This window comes from Babylonia areolata, chromosome 19, assembly GCF_041734735.1.
Source record: "Babylonia areolata isolate BAREFJ2019XMU chromosome 19, ASM4173473v1, whole genome shotgun sequence".
In the NCBI taxonomy this organism is placed as follows: domain Eukaryota; kingdom Metazoa; phylum Mollusca; class Gastropoda; order Neogastropoda; family Buccinidae; genus Babylonia; species Babylonia areolata.
Window position 1 is genome coordinate 3,465,015 of NC_134894.1, and position 19,363 is coordinate 3,484,377.

Genomic DNA, 19,363 nt, shown 5'->3' on the forward strand with positions numbered 1-19,363 from the left:
TTCACAGATATGAAATCACAGTCAAATACGCATAAACGTACATGAGCCCTAACACACACACACACACCACACACACATCACCCTGCACCTCCTCTACCCCCCTCCTCCACACACTCATTTCTAGGCTACGTATCGCAGTTTCCACGGCACACACACACACACATGCACAGATGAACACTTACTTGTACAAGCACACACACATACGCCCATATCCCCCACCCCAACCCCACACACATATATACAAAGATATATATATATATATATATACACGCACGTTCCAATAACCTGTTGCTCCCACAGTGTAGGCATGCATACACTCACATACCTCATCCTCTACCCCCCTCACCACCCGCACCCCCACCTCCCCCTCTCTCACACACACACACACACACACACACACACACACACGCACACACACACACACATACGCACGTGCACAGAACTCTCCTGACACTTGTGTACACTTACATCCTCGCACAAACGCACTCAAACACACAGACCCACACATACAAACAAACACACACATACACACACGCACAGAGGTTGCTACTTATTGGCCGCAAGAGGGATGGGAAAAGATCTATGATGCCAAGAACGTGGCGTCTAGTGTCTTGCTCAGTCTATTGTATTTGGAAAAGCCCACAGAGACTGTTCCGTTTTGAAGAAATTTGCGCAATGTTGGTTTGGAAATGATGCCGATATTTGTTTGATTTGCAAAGCATCGTGCTCTACCTTTCATATTAGACTTACGGCCGCTCCCTCTCTCTGCTTTTATTTCTTTGAGGCGATCGATGGTGTTATGGCCTTGTACCTGTTCTTTTTGATATTCTTTGACTTTTCTGAGGATTTCCGATTTTCCTAGATGGAGGCCGCTCGTTGGTGTTGCGTTACCAGCAAGTCTGTCAGCTCGCTCACCGTACGTCGTGGGTGTGAAATCACCCAGACAAGTGTTTTTGCTCTGTGACTCAAGTAATATTGAAGCCACTTCCACATAATTTCATGACTTTGTCCATAATATAGTTTACTACATATCCACTGAACATTATTTTCTTTTATACATAAACAAAGAAGTTATTAATCAATTGATGTCCCAGTACGTCGTGGGTGTGACGACACCCATACTCCCAAAGAATAAACCTTGCACGCCGTACGTCGTGGGTGTGGAGCCACCCATGCAAAGCTTGCGCGCCACGCGTTGTCGACGTGACGTCACTTGGGCTCGCTACAGAGAGAGATCAGAGTGACCTTGTCTTTTGTTGATCGTATCCCGGTTCAAGTCTGCGGTAAATTTTACTCTAAAGTTGTAACTAATTTCAGAAAACAATATTTATTGCACTAGATATCTTCAACAATATTGAATGAACTGTTTTTCTTGTAGAGAATGATCGGGAGCAACTGATTGATAGTTTTTTATCTAGTTGGAATTAAAGTGCCTTTCTAAGAACTGGATATTTTTGTAAGTCTGAAATCAATTGATCTAAAATCTAGTTGATATAGAAATTTTATTCTTATCCTAATCTGTTCTATTTTATATGCCTACACGCTATATATAAGCCTTTCCATGCACACACACACACACACACACTGCACACACACACACACACACACTGTCTCTTTGTCTCTCTCTATGTCTGTTGCTCTTTACGTCCGTCTGTCTGTCTCTCTCAAACATGCAATAATATTCACATGTAAACACGCAGATACACGCACTTTCATGCAACCGCCTGTGCATAGCTATACAGTCTGCTATTTGCCTCGAGCAGCACCACGCGTGGGCTAAAAAATATCAGCACTGGCTAGGGATAGCCTTGACCGAAAGAGGATGGGCGTGTAGCCGCTAAAAAAAACCAAACAAACCAACAACAAAAACAACAACAACACACACACACACACACACACACACACACACACACACACACACACAAAAAAAAAAAAAAAAAAAAAAAAAAAAAAAAAAAACGTTTTTTGTAAGTAACAACACTCTCTTCTCACGGGCAAAACTTGTTCACAATGCGCCTGGTCAAGCACTGGAGTAAATAGCCTACACGCACAAGTGGAAACTGCGCATGCAAGTCTGCTGAAGAAAAGTCAAATTTGCTTTACGGACAGGTGTGGGTTACTGTGCACCCACGACGTACGGCAAGGTCTTATTTCTTCAGTGAAACCATGGGTGCCTACACACCCACGACGTACAGCGAAGGGTTAGTTCGTACACAGAAACCATGGGTGCCTGCACACCCACGACGTACAGCGAAGGGTTAGTTCGTACACAGAAACCATGGGTGCCTGCACACCCACGACGTACAGCGAAGGGTTAGTTCGTACACAGAAACCATGGGTGCCTGCACACCCACGACGTACAGCGAAGGGTTAGTTCGTACACAGAAACCATGGGTGCCTGCACACCCACGACGTACAGCGAGGGGTCATTCCTTCTTAGAAACCATGGGTTTCTGCACACCCACGACGTACGGCGCGCAAAATTTTAGGCGACGTACGGGAAAGGTTAACACCTGCATGTCCCGGGCAGTATGACCATGTGAGTTTTTTAATCTGAAAGTTGCGCATTGCCTCATGCCACTCTGGGCTTCCCATTCCATTTTCAGTTTTCTGTATGAGGTTCATTGAGTCCGTTAGAATCATGGCATGTTGGTTTCCAGGCGTATGGATGGACGATAGCCACTTGAGGGCATGTGTCACAGCTTCAACTTCCATCGTTAGGCTGGAGGTTGTGACTTTGTAGGCAGCATTCTCTTCCCTAATTGTTTTTCCATTTTGTTTCGCAGTGAATCCCCAACCGGATTGGTCTTTGGTGACTGAGCCATCTGTGTCTATGATGATGTCTTCTTCTTTACTGTTTTCTTCTATGAGTAGCTTCACTTCCGTATCAGTTTTGCCCTCTGGCCATTCCCGACAATGTCTTCCTAGAGTGAGTGAAATGGCTGTGTTGAATAGATGGTTGAGGTTTTCGGGGGTTTTCTCCCATTCTTTTGTTTCTTTCAGGTCTTGTAGTCGGCATACTAGCTGGATTGTGTCTTCTGCTTGCCCCATCCATGATCTTCCTCGTCCTAGACGGCTGCCTTTTGGTTCTTTGACTGCGTCATGCAGTGGGTTGTGAGGGTTTTCTAATGCTTTGAAGTAGGTCTTAATCTGTTTCTAATTTGTTTCTGGCCTGCACTGAAGGAAGGTAAAGCAGGAATCGCATGGTTTCTGTGGGCGTCTTTTGTTTTTCCAAGGATCAGCCTTATAGCTTCATTTTGAACTCTTTCTCATTTTAGGAGGTTGCTTTGAGATGGTGTTGTTAGCCCAAGTCCGTAGTCGATCACACTGAGGACGAGTGATTGGTATAGCAGGAAGAGGTGGCGTTGTTCAATACCTTTGGATGCCATTGCTTTTAAGACTGAAAGGCCCTTTTTGCATTTGAGAACAATATTTTCCGTATGTTTTCTGAAGGTCAGCATCCTGTCGAAGTGTATTCCTAGGTAGCGTAGGCATTCAGTTTTCTCGATCTGAGTCCCGTCGAATGACAAAGGTGGTGGTGATTTGCTTGCGGTTCTGTTGTTGAGGGTGCACAGCAACGTTTGGGCTTTCGCTGGATTGATGGAAGATCCTGTGTCTTTGCACCATTGAGCAATATTGTTTAGTTGTTTCTGGACGGCTTTAGTTCTTTCCTGAGCATCATCCGCAAGAGTAAGCACCCGAGCTATTCCATTGTTGTTTAAGTCTGCAAGGCCCTTCGTGTAGACATTGTAGAGGACAGGAGAGAGCGGAGACCCTTGTGGCAGTCCCATGGATAGTTTAGAAGGTGCAGACATCCAATCTCCGAGGCGTAGGACGACGGTTCTTTCCTGATGCGCTACTGCTATCCATCTTGTCAGTGTCAGACTTACTCCATACCTTAGTAGCAGCTGCATGAGGTGCGCAAACTGAACTTTATTGTAGGCATCTTCAAGGTCGATTGCTACTGCTAGTGTTTCTTCTCTTCTTTGAAATCCTTCATACACCTCATATGCAAAAGCAGCTGCATTTTCCCATGTGGACTTGCCTGTTCTGTAACCACATTGATTTGAAGGGAGAATGTGCCTGTGTTCAAGATACCTTGCAAGTTTCCTGGCTATCATGCGTTCCATGAGCTTTCCAGCAATGTTTTGCATGGTTAGGATCCGGTAGCCGCTTACCTGACGATGGTCCTTTCCTGGTTTATCATCAGAATGATGCTTATGACAATGTTTTCCTTTTCATGATACTATTAATATGATGTAAGACAATGTTTTCTTTTTTCATGATTTGTCATCATCAGTATGACGCTTTGTCATAATTGTTTTACTTCTTCGTTCTTCCTGTTTTTGTTTGTTTTCCCTGTGGCCTGTCTTCACCGACTTTCTTCTTTTTTCCCTTTCCCTTTTCGAGGGTTGGATTAAAAAAAAAAAAAAAGCAATTGTTTGCTTACTCTATTACACTATGAAATAAAAGTAATTAAATGAATTAATTCATTAATTCATGCTCTGTATGGGTGTTCATGCCCATGTGTGTGTGTTTGTCATTGCATGCTATCTGGCGTGATTACGTGCGCGCTCGTGTGCGCGCGCACGTGCGTGTGTGTATGTGTGTGATGTGGGAGATGGTGTGTGTGTGTGTGTGTGTGTGTGTGTGTGTCCAAGCTGTTGCCCCATTTCACACCCCTTCTCCCCATTGCAACACTTCCCCGCTCTAACAGGGTGTCACCGTGACGCTGTTTGTGTAACAGCTATACTGCTGATCAGCCTGTTGCTTTTGCAGAGAGCTAATAAATATTGATGCTAACGATATTTTTACATTACAATTTCAAACTGATATTTTGGAACATCAAAGGGAAACAAAAATTATTTCAATCTTTTGTTGACTATAAAAAGAAAGTCTTTAACGATATTTTTCGTGAACGATTTTTGGACAAAACTAATGAGAATGCAATCGTGTATTAATTGTCTTATCACGAAGCTGTACGAACGTAAGAACAGCAACCGGAGTTTCGTGAAATAAATCTAAATCATATCGATGTGTGACTCACCTACACCCTTTCGATGTGCGACACAGCCCAGTGGTTAAAGCGTTAGATGGCCGTGGGTTCGAATCCCGGTCACACGGCCTGGTGGATTAATGGAGGACATTTTTCAGACCCCCCAGGTCAGCAGACGTGAAGACCTGCTTGTGCCTCAACCCCTTCATGTGCAACCGCATGCACATACACATACATATAAAACACTCCCGGAATCTATGTCACCTGCCACGCTCTGACGTGGCTGACAGCCACCGCTGCCGCAGTGAAAATTTAACGTCTGCTTAAAACATCCTGTCTTGGTTGTAGTAAGCTGAGCCAGTGAGAAGAAGCCCCCCTCAGTCAAGTGTTTCGGCCCTTAACTCCTTACACTCCAAGGGGGCCGGGCCGCACCCAGGTCATGACTCCTGGATGCCCTTGTATTGCCGCCTTATTTTCTCAACCTGGTCCTCAGCAGGTTCGAACCCGCGCCTCCAGGGTGGTCGCCAACTCAGGACTGAGACACCTTTCTGGCAGACGTTTTAACCACTGAGCCATCGTACGCCTAGTTTAAGTTAAGTCCCCTCTTGTTCACACGTCAGTATTGTGTTGGGTACTTCGGTTTCTTGTAAACGATTGTTGTTTCTTATGCGAGGAATGAATTGGACAAATCAATAAATAAATGAATAAATTAAAAAACCGGTGGCCTCGATCCTCCTTTGTGGAAGTGTCTTACACTGATTCCATGCTTTCTGAATTAATTGTCTGGACAGTGCTCCGATAATGTTCATTGAAACAAACCTAGTTAACAGGTATTGAGATATTCATATATTACACATTAATAAGCAGAGCATGAAGTATTTCCAAGTTGTGCATTGCGTAAAATGTCAACATAATTGTTCTTACGAACTAAATGATCCCGTGCTGCCTTCGTAAATTCACCTTTGCAGTCGCTATAATACCGATTTCATTCTTTATGAAATGTCAGGACTGGTAAGAAACTGTAAAACATTCATAAAAGCAAATTTGCGTTTTCTACCAATTTAGTATATAATAGATTAAATTAAAAATGTTTGTTTCCTTTTGACCCCAAAGAGTTCTCTTATTTTATGTACGGTATCTGTCATCTGCCGCAGTGACCTACTAATGGAGGCATAGGACAGCATCAGCGCGGCAGCAGTCAGCCACAAGTACTGTACCGCGCTAAACGCTTTCCTCGGGCGACCCCTTATACCGCGCTTGCGTAACCCTCGTTTGCTCATGCCTTGCGGATCTTTGTAAGGCGCTCTCTCATGGCCAAATGTGTGAGAAATAATTATCAAAAATCAAAATCTAATCATGTTCCCGCCCACCTACAGCGGTCAAGTTTATATCAGCGTGATCAGTATGATTTATTCTATTTTATCTTGAAAAGAACGGTTTTGTTACAGACATTTTGACCATTTTTGTATCTGCCCTGGACTATTACATATGTTTGAAGGTAATTTGTGAATATGTGTGAACTGAACATGTGAGCTTCTGACAATCACAGTACCTATTCTGAAGGTGTAATCGGACTTCCGTTGCCACGATATTAGGATTTTCATTCTTTTTAATGTCAGTGTAATTAATGTGCTTTACTCATCTCCCAAATGGGGTATGGACTTATGGTCTTTTGTGTGTCTACGTCACCTGAATTAATTTCAGACTTTTCGAAAAGTTTTGACGCAAACGTGCCAAAGGGCGTTGAATAAGATATGTTTTTAGCTCTTTTGGGTAAGTTGTTTTCAGATGTAATTTTTACTTCGTCTTATGTAAAATTTTCAGCTGTTGAGCTTCTCAATACGTATTTAGCACAAGCGAGGTTTCGATATTCATCTTAAGGCAATTCTCCTAGTCATTTGTATGTTCCGAGGGTCGATGCATGGAAAGGTACACCAAGGGCAGGTCTGTATGCTTCACTGACAGTCTATGCTTTGAAGTTTCTTTAGGAAATACTTTGGAGCATTGAAAGAGACTTCTTGTCCATTAAACCGAATAAGTGATGATAAATGTTTCAGAATCGTTGTATCTTGGCCCCAGTACTGTTTACTTATAATTCTGAGTAAGTTTCAACATTCTCTTACTTTTGTTATTGTATATTCAATATGGTACAGAGAGCGTGTATGTGTGTGTGCGCGCGCGTGTGTATGCGTGTGTGTGTATGTGTGTGTCCCATTCTTTCGACTTGTGGCCAGCGCGCGCGCACACCCCTCCCCCCCCCCCCCCCCCCCCCCCCCCCCCCCCCCCCCTCTACACACACGCGCACGCGCGCGCGCTCTGTTTTATTAACAAATGATAACATCTTGGTGGATTTCAAATAATCTGTCATTTCCATTCCTGTTTTTCGTTTGACAATTTTTGTGCATATATAAAACTGACTTTGAATCATGCATAGCAGAACCTGGAAGAAGTTTCATGGAAAAATGAAGTAGGCATGCGTGATTTAGGGCCATCAATAGTGCAACCAGTGATGATGAGGAAAATGTCTTCCAATGCAGTACCTTTTCTGTATTTTCAATCTGCTATAACAAACACTGCTAAAGTAATCAAAAACGGATCGAGCAATCTGTGTAAATTAAAAAAAGATAATCATCATCATCATCATTTGAACACTGACTGCCAAAGTGAGAATGTTCTGAACTTGCACACAATGTATATGAGGTGAATCGTTTGTATGATCTAAATCGAAACTGCAAACACGGTTATTTTTCATTTCCCATGTAAGAACAGGTGAAAACGGGAAAGTTTAACAGCCATTTCCTGTTTGTTTGTTTGTTGTTGTTGTTGTTGTTGTTTTATCTTTTATTATGTCAAAAGTGAATGTGTTAACATAAGTTAACGATTCAATTACCGTCTCTGGCCCGTTTTGCAAAATCAGTGTCTGATTCTGATATTTTTTTTTTCTTTTTTCGTTTTTTTTTTTTTTTTAGAAACTTTCATGCTAGTGTGGAACTTCTCCATGGATGTTTGTATACTCATCAAGGGGCAAACCACCCGATTCTCCAGCTGTTAGTTACTAAAGTTGATACATGGAATGGAACTGACACTGAGCGATATAAAGGCTTTTCAATAGACACTTAGCAATGTTCCAGTTTTCCTAATTTAATGTGTTGTTGTGCACTGAAAAAAACCTGATCGTATGCAGAGATGAGATTCTAAGATTTACTGAAACCAGGGAAGGAGCTGAGGAGAAGCCGAATCAAGAATATTGTTTGAAAGGCATTTGGAATGCTCTCCTGCAGATGAAAAAATAGAAAACTTAACTCTACGCACAAGTGTTAAAAAGGTCGATGGTGAATCACTGAATTCGTTAAAAAAAAATTTTTTAAATAAATAAATAAAAAAACGGAAAAAAATGTATATATAAAGCATTAAGGTACACATAAATTCATAAAACCACAAGCATGCATCGTTTGGAATGGTATAAAATTATTCATGTAAACTAAGAGAGATAATGTGTTAACGACCTTTTGGCACCTGTACCCTTAACCCTTTCATCGCCAGTCAATTTAGAGTGCAAAATGTCCTTGTGCTACAACCACAGGAAAAGATGGTGTCTACTCTAAGAATACTGACTGTGATGTGTAGAAAATTGGGCCTATCCTACCACTGAAAATTAAGAGCATTAGGTTTATAGACAAGAGACCCATGATCTGGTCGCATTTCAGTGGCATGGGTGCTCCAAAGTGGCTGGTGCTGAAATGCGACACTGGCAGTGAAAGGGTTAAGGTCGACCTCTACTACTACTATTGGAGTTTAACGACCTATTGGCGTCTACACCCTTAAGGTCAAGTTTGTTCGGTTGGAGTTGTTTTAATGCAGGTATTTGTTTGTGTTTGGGGTTGTATGTATTTGGTGGTGAGGGGGTTGTTTTTGTTTTGGCGGGTGGGGTTGTGTGCGTTTGGTGGTAGGAGTTGTTCGTTTGTGTGGTTGGGGTTGTGTGTGTTTGATGGTAGGGGGTTGTTAGTGTGGTTGGTGTGTATGGGGTTGTGTGTGTTGCTGTTGTAATGGGGTTGTATTGGTATGATTTTGAGGTTGTGTGTTTGTAATGTTGACTGCTTGTGTTGTCTGTGGTTGTGCTGTGGTGTATGGGTTAGGTTTGGTTAGTTTTGCCTTATGAGGATTGTTTGAGTAGTTTGTGGGTCTTGCGTTTCGTTGTCGCTAAGCGTTCTGCTTTTTTGTGTTGGTGGTGTTGTTACTGTTTGTGGTGGTGGTGTTGGTAATTTTTATGGTGTGGTCGACGGCGAAGGAGGAAGAGAGCCCGGCGAGAGGGGGAGCGCCCGGCCACCCCCCAAAGAACCCCGCGGCGGCACCCGGCCACCACGCGCCCCCACCAGCCGCCCAACGCGCCGGGCATGTGGTCGACTCTTGTGTCACTTGTACATCATGTGTCTTTCTCAGTTGTGACATTTGTTTTCTTCATCGCACGCCTGACACAGCCATGGATGGGCGTTGTCCACACCCTGCTGAGACTGTGCCAGAGTCCAGTTCGGGTCAGGCCCCCTTGCTGGATGATCCCCTCGCGAGAGCCAGAGGACAGGAGTGGGGTTATAGGATTTCCGACACTGCCAGTTTAACCATCTGTGAGTGGTACAACGGAGTGAGCGGGGGGCGATCCAAATCCCTTTTGGCTGTATGGGTCTCCTGATATCCCAAGTTGGGGGTGGGTGGGGGGGTGGGGAGTGGGTGTGTTAGTGTTGCGTTTGGGTGGGATTGGGGGTTTCGGGGGTACGGAGGAGATCATGTGTGTTGTGTGTGGAGGGGGCAGGGGAGGGGTGGTGGTTGGCCCTTCAGAACCAGCTGCGGATCTCCTCAGAGGATAGGAAGGAGTCAGTGAGTATCCTCATGGGTTGGTTTCCTAAGGTGGAGTGGGGTTGAAGGAAGTCCTGGTTTGATAGTTTATGGTTTTGCTTGTAGTGCAGGAGTGGGGTCATATTGGCTGTTGTTTCTGTGCATGATTACATTGCGTGCTCGTAGGAAGCGTCTGCACCGCACTTGCACTTGAGTTTCCTGACCTTGCATGCGTGGGGGTGGGTCCTGATTCTTCTGAGGAGTTTGGAATTGCTTCTAGGGAGTAGGAGGCGATGTTTTATCTTTTGGATGGGAATGTGAATCCAGCCATTCTCTGCGCATTTATGTTCCATGTATTTATTGCGTAGGTCATGCATTGTTTGTCGTACCGTCTTTGTGATTTCTGTTATAGAGTACCCTACTTGTGTAGGGGAGCCGTATTCTATGGCTTCTTTGGCTGCTTTGTCAGCCATGTCATTTCCTAATATCCCTGTGTGTGAAGGTAGCCACATGAGTGTGAGGTCGGTGCCCTTTTTGATAATTTGATGTGCTAGGAAGAGGATCTCTTGTTGTAGGCCTCTTCTATTATCTGTCCCCCCGTGGGTCAAGGCCTGTAGTGACGACTTGGAGTCTGTCAGCAGTACCACTCCTGCTGGGACTGGGGGCATGTCATTTACGGCGGAGCATGCCATATAGATGGCATATAGTTCCGCCGTAAATATGCTAATTCCGGTGTTGAGTTTATATCTTTTGGTGATTTGTAAGTCTGGAATGACAAGTGCGCACCCTGCGTCTCCATTGTTGCATATGGAGCCGTCAGTGTACACCTTTAGGTGTAGCGGGAATTGTTCATGTATTTTTGTTTTGGCTAATGCAGCTATGGCTAGTGGGTTTCCTTTTTTTGGTTCAGGTCCATAGGTGTGGATGATGGTTGGCTTTTTAGTAGGGGGCATTAAGTCCGAAAAACAGGTGAAAGCTGCACTTCGTGATAAAAATATTCTGTTTGGTTTTTCTTATTCCTTATTCATTTGTGGTTCATTTAAGCAAGGGATCCACCTTATCACTGCACCGGAAGTGGGTGTGGTCAGCGTCTAAAGTAGGTCACTGAGTTCAAAACAAATGACACTTATTTTCTCGGTTATTTCGTTTTCTTACCCAATTTCACACGTGGAAATGTCCAGAATGTGGTCTCCGAATGTTAATTATGCTGTTATGTACTTGCTATGTTATGTAAATGTCTTCAGGGGTGTTTCGTGACAAAAATAATAAAGATAAAATAAAATAGAAAATAGGTCACAATGTCAGTGATGCTAACTGGTCGTTGTTTAATCTCAATGTACACTGTTATGCTGCTCATACATTTTAAAGAACATGTACATATTTTTCATCTTTCTCTGGGCTACTTGTACCCTAAACAATATATATATATATATATATATATATATATATATATATATATATATATATATATATATATATATATATATATATAAAACAACAACAACAACAAACAAAATAAACATAAACAAAAAAAAGAAGGGGGAGGGGAAAAAAGATGTGTCTAGATCTTTGGGTGCCGTTTATGACAGCAACTAAGCCTCTTTTTGAATTTCTTCTGCTATGAGTTGATATTTTGCAAAGTACTTCAGTCTCTTAAGATATGACATTGATGAAACTGATATAGCAGCTCAACAATCACCTTTGTTTCAACAATCTCATCCACCTATTTCAGTCTGCCTATCGTGCTGACCACAGCACCGAAACCGCTCTCCTCCACATCCTGAATAACCTACTGCTAGCGTCCGACTCAGGACAGATCTCCCTTCTCACTCTTCTCGACTTGTCAGCCGCCTTTGACACGATAGACCATTCAATCCTTCTTTCCCGTCTTCATTTTACATTTGGTATCAACGGCACTGTTCTAAACTGGTTCAAATCTTATCTCACTGATCGATTCCAGTCTGTCATTGTTGATAATTTCCGGTCTGAACCCGTTAAAATTGAACATGGAGTCCCACAGGGATCTGTTTTAGGCCCAGTGCTCTTCACACTGTACACTGCTCCTCTCGCTGAAGTTATCAACCGCCATAATGTCAGTCATCATTCTTATGCTGATGACACTCAACTCCTGAAGAGTGATACACCTGAAAAACTGTTGTCGCTCTTGCAAGAAACATCTAACTGCTTCCTGGATATTCAAAATTGGATGACTCTAAATAAGTTACAATTGATCGCGGACAAAACTGAAGCAATGATCATAGGAACTAAACAAAAACTCTCTTCCATTACAACTGATACAATCAAACTTGGCAGTACATCCATCCCTCTGTCCAGTTCAGTCAGGAACTTCGGCGTTGTCCTTGACAACACACTGTCCATGCAAACATTTATCAATCAGACATGTCAATCCTGCTACTGTCAACTGCGGCGCATCAGTTCCATCCGGAAATATCTGTCCATTGACGCAACATCTAGACTTGTCGTCTCTCTCATTCTCTCTCGCCTTGACTACTGTAACTCTCTATTGTCTGGTTTGCCTGCTTCATCCATTCAGTCCCTTCAGCGCATACAAAATTCTGCTGCCCGACTCGTCCTCAGAAAGAAAAGATCTGAGCACATCACTCCTCTTTTGCAACATCTCCACTGGCTCCCTGTCTCACACCGAATAAAGCACAAGATCAGCACTCTGTGCTACAAATGTATTCACAAATCAGCCCCTTCCTATCTCTGTGGCTGCCTTCACATCTACACTTCATTTTGCTCACTACGATCAGCTTCGGATCCACTCCACTTACGCATACCCAGATTCAAACTCTCGACTGTTGGCCGCCGTTCTTTCTCTGTCTCTGGACCTTGCAGTTGGAATGAACTTCCTCTTTCGCTTCGTCAAGTCTCCACACTCAGCTCTTTCAAGTTTGGCCTTAAAGCCCACCTCTTCCCAAAATAGCCTCCCTTCCCTGCCTCTTCCTTGTCTTTAGTTTCTCCAGTTTTAGAGTTATGCGTGCGTGAGAATGACTGGTGCGAAAGCGATTAGATTTGTCTCTGCACAAGATTCAGCGCTATATAAGTACCATTATTATTATTTATTATATACCTGTAATTAAAGAAAATCAATCGTAAATCTGTGAATGTAAGTATAATCAAGGTCGATCAGCTCTGCCAATTTCCAGAGGCACCACACGCATGTCTAAAACATTTTTGCTTGGATACGTTTTTAATTCATATCAAGCATTCACCAAAAACCGCAAACATATAGTATATGCTCAATTCGCTTGTTTTGCCTTTCATTCAGCACTGACAAACAATATCGTACTTACTAGATTCAATGTGGAGAAGAATGATTGTAGAACAGTAAAATCCTTCTCATTCTCATAAGGGTAAAGAGTGCTTCCAAGGAAGGGTGGTGGGTCTTGTCGCTGATGCTTGACTGCCTTCTGTCCTGCAGTCCTTTACAGCAGTCCGATGTGGGAGGATAAGGAGAAATTTTAATATACCGTTGCGCACACTGGTGACTGTAATTTCACATTTCACTTTTTTTCTTGCCCAGGGCATACACAGGTTGGTCCAATGACTCCATGCTGCCCTGGATGCTCCACCGCAGGCTGCACGACGTCCATTACATGTTTTGTCATTGCGATTCAGTGCACATTTTCTGATAGCATGGCCAATGTTGCTAGAATGTCTGTCCAGATACTCATGACGTGCAGCATGGAAGTCTGACCAGGAAAGTGTACCAGTGGCGATCTCATGTTCATCTTCAATGACACCTTTGCAGTGACTTTCTTATTTGATTTTTGCCTCTTGACTCCTTCTGGACCATAGGGATGCAACAGTACTCCAGCGGACTCGGTTTTTGGCTGCTCTCTTCAGCCGGGCCTATGTCCATCCGGCTATGTCTTCATCTCATCCTCCAAGCTTCTTTTCCAGGTCTGCTTTGGTCAGCCAGCTCGCCTCCTGTCTTGTGGTGTCGTCTGGAGGCTTTCGAAGGGTATTGCTATCTAGCCCCATTTCCTCTTCCTGATCTCCTCACTAAGGGGCACCTGGTTGGTTCTTCTCCAGAGGCAGGCATTTGATACTGTCTCTGGTCATCTGATCATTTGAAATATGGTGCAGGCATTTATTGATGAAGGCCAGTCGTTTGCTTGTGTTCGTCTTGGTTGTTCGCCATGTTTCAGAGCCACACGAGAGGACTCCTTAACGTTGATGTTGAAGATCCTCAGTTTGGTGTGAGTGGAAAGAGATATAGAGTTCCACATTGGCCGCAGGGTATTGAAGGCATGCCTCGCTTTGTTGATGCGGTTCTTGATGTCTTCATCCGCCCCTCCATCCTTGCTCACTACGCTGACACCTTTGCAGTACACCAACCATTCACTTTCAGTGTTGTGCGTCTTGCTTTCAAGTCTGACGGCTGGTTTTGCACTAACGTTACATGGTGGTATTTAGACATCTTTGGAGGTCAGAGCAACTGGATGCACTTTTGTGTAGGTGACAGGGCGGGGGGGGGGGGGGGATTATTTCCATTCTGGCTGACACCGATTGCTGAACTAGGGGTGTGAAGTGCATAATTGCATCTGCGTCTTCATGCTTATTCTGCATCAAATATCCCATGGAAGGTGTTTCCCGCTGTTGTCAATCTTGAGATGTGGTCAATTTTATCGACCGCTCCAACTATGTAAATGTTTGTCATCATTCTTGGCGGAAGAACTACACCGTCTGTTTCAAATTTTTGCTATACACTGTTTGCAATATCTGTTGAAATAGACAACACATGCTTGTATGAGATTCCAAGGCCAAGGCTATGAAGGATTTCAACCAGCCCTAGCTTTCTTGTCTGACAATGAACTTTAAGGCTAGTAGATTAGGAATGAATGTCTGTGTCCTGTTGCGCTGCATATGTGATGTTGCTTTTAATGATTTTTTGCATTTATATGCAATTATCTGTGATATACTGACAACAGTTTGAATCTGGTGTGGAGTGGTTAATTCTTCAGTGGAATCTGGCCCACTGGTCATCATGCTGATGGGCGCCTTTAAGGTGAAATGTATACAATTTTCTTGACATTCTGTGGATGAATTTGCCATTGAATGAACTATCTGGCTACAACAGATCACTTTTAATCAGCTCAGCGGTTTTTGCAAGATGTGAGGCTTCTGAATCATAACTGCGTGTTTCTTGATGGTGTCACCGAGGTTTTTGTCAAACATTAGGACAGTTCTCTGCCTTGTAAAGTGGCAATGGGGTCTGGAAGAGCTGTGCGAAGTTTATGTTTGATACGTGATGAATGCACTTCAGTTTGCTCGATTCCTGATTGTGCCAGTCCATACGTGTATATTCTACACAACTGAGACATATCATCGTCCATGTTTTTATTTTTCTCTCGTGAGTTTGCATTTGACAGATTGTCAGCACGTCTATAGAGTTAAATGAGCATGTGTATGGTACACATCTATTGTTACCATGTCCCCTGAAGCAAATTTAACTAAAAGACTTTTATCCTGAAGCTCTTCTGCACAGTTTCTCATCTTGTAATCAAGTCCTAAGTCCAGCTCCTTGCAGTATACCCTGATCACTGTTTAAAAAAATGCATTAATTTATTCGCATGAATACCAAACATGTTTCTTGTTTTCACAGGACTAGCACTGGATTTGAAATTCTTATATATATATATATATATATATATATATATATATATATATATATATATATATATATATATATATATGCTCCCAGTCTCCTTTTAGAGGTTGTCCCTGCTTTCCTCTGTTCTACATCTCTTCTGCCACTTAGAAAAATCTAGAAACGTTGCTTCATATCCATCTCCTTCATCAAAGACAGATCAACAGAATTGGGCAATGTCCTAATCTTTTAAAATCAGCAAGGGTTTCAGTAACATAGGCGTAACCAGCACATTCCCACTTGGTTGGGCAGATCAAAGTTTCTTGTGATGCTGTTTGACATAACTCACAAAGATTCCAGTTGATTTCCACCACGTCTTCAGTCATCGACCTGGACTGTGGCGGATCACAGCAACAACATACTTGTCTGCATTGACATGAAATAACTCTCTGAGAACAAAGCAAGACAGCTGTGGCGAGCTCATTTCTTTAAGTTTCAATTTCACATTGTTCAGAACCCTGTCGACTGTGAAGGCCTCTTCAGGGCTATATGCTCTAATCATACGAAAAAATCAATTTAAGCATACTTCGTTACAGAATAAGCAATCTACAGGGTTGTCAATAGCTACCATTAAGTCCGTAAATTAATTAGGTCATTTTGTCTTGTACAAACTAAACAATCCCTTGTTAATTTTCTTCTCTCTCTCTCTCTCTCTCTCTCTCTCTCTCTCTCTCTCTCTCTCTGTGTCATTCTTTCTTTCGTTATTTATTAATTTATCTATTTATTAATTTATTTATTCACTTTTTTTTGTTAATTGTACAGTTACAGTTATATAATACTTTCATCTAAAAATTAAACGCAGTAGCAATACCCTATTGTTGATTACCACACTTCAATAGCAGATTTTTTTTTAATGATTTTTTTTTTTTAATTTAAAAAGAAAGAAAGAAAAAGGCATAACACTTTCGTTTTAAAAATCTAACTTTTGTCGCTAAGGATTGCCGTACTTCAGTTTCTGGTCTGCCATGGGCGATGAGAACAACCAAACCAGCGCAGTGCGCGCTAAGCGCCAGTCTCTGAAATAGGGAAGGTGCTGACAGCTGCGGGTCAGGCCGGGGTCACGCCACATCCTGCCTTGCTAAATACTATGGTGTCCCATTCGCGTGTGAGTGGTATAAATGGTCTTCGTAATTAATTTTAATTAATTTTTACGCTTGCCACAAGCCACTGGAAAAGTGGATCCCTCGCTTAATGGGTTCATTAGGACTTATTGTACATGTATGTCAATTATTATGTTTTTATCACAAAGTGCAGGATTTATATTTAATGCCCCCTACTATTTCCCATATCCATGGTGCAGGGCCGGCAGGTGGGGGTGGGGATACCTCTCTGTGTCTGTGTTTTTGTACTGACAACAATGCGATAGCTTCTGCGAGAATTGCGTGCCGAGTTCATTCTGTGTGTGTGTGTGTGTGTGTGTGTGTGTGTGTGTGCGTGCGTGCGTGTGTGATGACTCAGATTCACGCACTCTATGTAACCGCACGTGCTTGTTTTGAGACAGCTTGCCGGTTTGGATATTTTCGACTTTTGTGTACTCCAGTTGAGAATTGTTCATGCGGTAGCATGTGGTCGGTTACAGTGTATTTATCATTTATATACCTCGAAAGTTTTGAAAGAATTGCCTAAGACGAATAAATGAATATGTATTTGTTAAATTTTCTTCTTCGCCTTCTTCTTTCGAAACGTTTCGAAATAAATGCTTAAAACAACCAAATGAGTATCTATTTGTTGAAATTCAACAGATTCCTGTAGTGGTCTGCGGAGGCGTGCCAAAGCCTGGGACTTTACGATTTTCTTATATATATATATATATATATATATATATATATATATATATATATATATATATATTTAAGACAGCATGTCGATGGGCAACTGATAACACACACACACACACACACACACACACACACACACACAGGGGGACTAAAAAAAACACCAAAAAAACATCCCGTAGTTGTGCTAGTAAACTTCCATCCTACGTTAGTTGTACGCACACAACAGAAATGCACAGATTTCTTCCAAATGGAGCAGTCCGAGTTTCTGGTCCGGACCCAAACACAGCAGGCTGAACTGCGGAGAAATATGCTGGCCACCCCATGACCTACACATGGAGGTGTTTGTCACGGTGATTGAAGTGTTTCGACACTCCCCACGGCCCGCTCAGTACTGGGCGCAATAGTCGAGTGGTTTAAGCGTTCGGCTTTCAATCTGAGGGTCCCGGAATCGAATCTCGGTAACGGCACCTGTGGGTAAAGGGTGGAGATTTTTCCGAAAATCTCCCATGTCAGCATATGTGTAGAGCTGCTTGTGACTGAACACCCTTCGCGTGTACACGCATGCAGACGATCAAATACGCACGTTAAAGATCATGTAATCCATGAATGGCTGAATGTGTTTAGTGGGATTGTTGTTGCTTTATCACTGTTCATCCCATTTATGAGAGACCAATACCGTTTTGAATAATTTGATTTCATTTTTCTTATGCCATTAACAAAAGATTTTCTGTAGCTGTTACCACAACTTAAAGGGTGGTCTGAGTGGACACCCTCAAGTCAGACACCACCAAGGGAAACAACCTCTGCTTTAACTACCGCGCTGAAAGACGGCAACAGTTATCCTCTTCCAAATCGACAGGCAACCAGCGTTGTTCTATTTTTAGATCGACGCACTGTTGTGTCGCCGGGAGTTCCTGTTCTGTTCCCGAACTTTGCTGCACACACAGCAGCTGTCCCTGTACATATCCGATTGTTTGAAATATTAGTAGATGATATTACAAATTATTACATAATTATAGTTCTTAATTGTTGTACATTTGCGACGCACAAAATGAACACAATCCCTTGGCACTAGCCATGCCATACACAATGGGAAATAACTCTTCCACCTCTCGCAAACATGAGTCGTCACAGGCATGGTCGTCATCATACTTTTGAAGTCTGTCGGCGCACGAAAATAACGTTCGCAACAAGTTGACAGTACTCATCCATTGTACCACCGACACAAAGCCTCGCATCCAGGCATGATTTGCACGGATGGAGGCGGGGCTAAAACAAGTTGGCTCCCCCACCCTCTAAACCCACCCTTCCTCCCGGACGGGCACGGGCTACGTTCAGATTGAGCGAACAGTTTTGCCAACATTTGTCCGTTCAACATGTTAGCATTAATTTTTGAAAAAAATTAACTAAATTATCAAAAATGGCTTTAGGTATCCAGGTCTCTCTGATATCACCGATGCAACCTAGACAAAGAACCGAATACTCCTATTAAAGCCAAAAACAATGAAACACCACGGGAAAATAACTGTGTCACGAGTTTTGGCTATAAATTGAAAATTGAAAATAGCCAAATTGTACTGTTCACGCAGTACATATACTAAAATTGGAACGATACAGAGAAGATTAGCATGGCCCCTGCGCAAGGATGACACGCAAATTCGTGAAGCGTTCCATATTTTTTTCCCATTTAAGAAAAATAAAATTATCTCAAACTTTTTTTCCCCAGATTTTAATCGATTTTTTTTCAGTTGATCACAGTCAAACCAACCCTGGGAAACCAAAACGACAAAATACACACTACTTGCCATCAATACATGTCTGCGTTTGACTAAAAGGCATCAAAAACATTTTTCGAAAATAATCATGATAGTTAAGAGTGAAAAAAAAGAAGAAGTGATGAAAACTTATCACAAGCCCCATAGTAACAGAAAACGTAAACCTTTTAATCTGAAATTATTTTCTTTCCTTTCAAATCTGGCAGCTATCTGGAACATCCCCACTGAAAATAAGACAGTGGAGTGTGATGAGTCCCTTGAAGTAATCCTATTGTGAATCCATAACATGAGCGCTGTAGAAGAACCA

General features: G+C 42.6%; 1 non-coding gene across 1 annotated transcript; it reads left to right on the forward strand.

Moving 5' to 3' along the window:
* Window positions 1–18,855: 18,855 nt before the first annotated feature.
* Window positions 18,856–18,961, forward strand: LOC143294418 (U6 spliceosomal RNA). Its single transcript, XR_013056903.1, has one exon. It is a non-coding gene; the product is annotated as a U6 spliceosomal RNA (small nuclear RNA).
* Window positions 18,962–19,363: the final 402 nt, after the last annotated feature.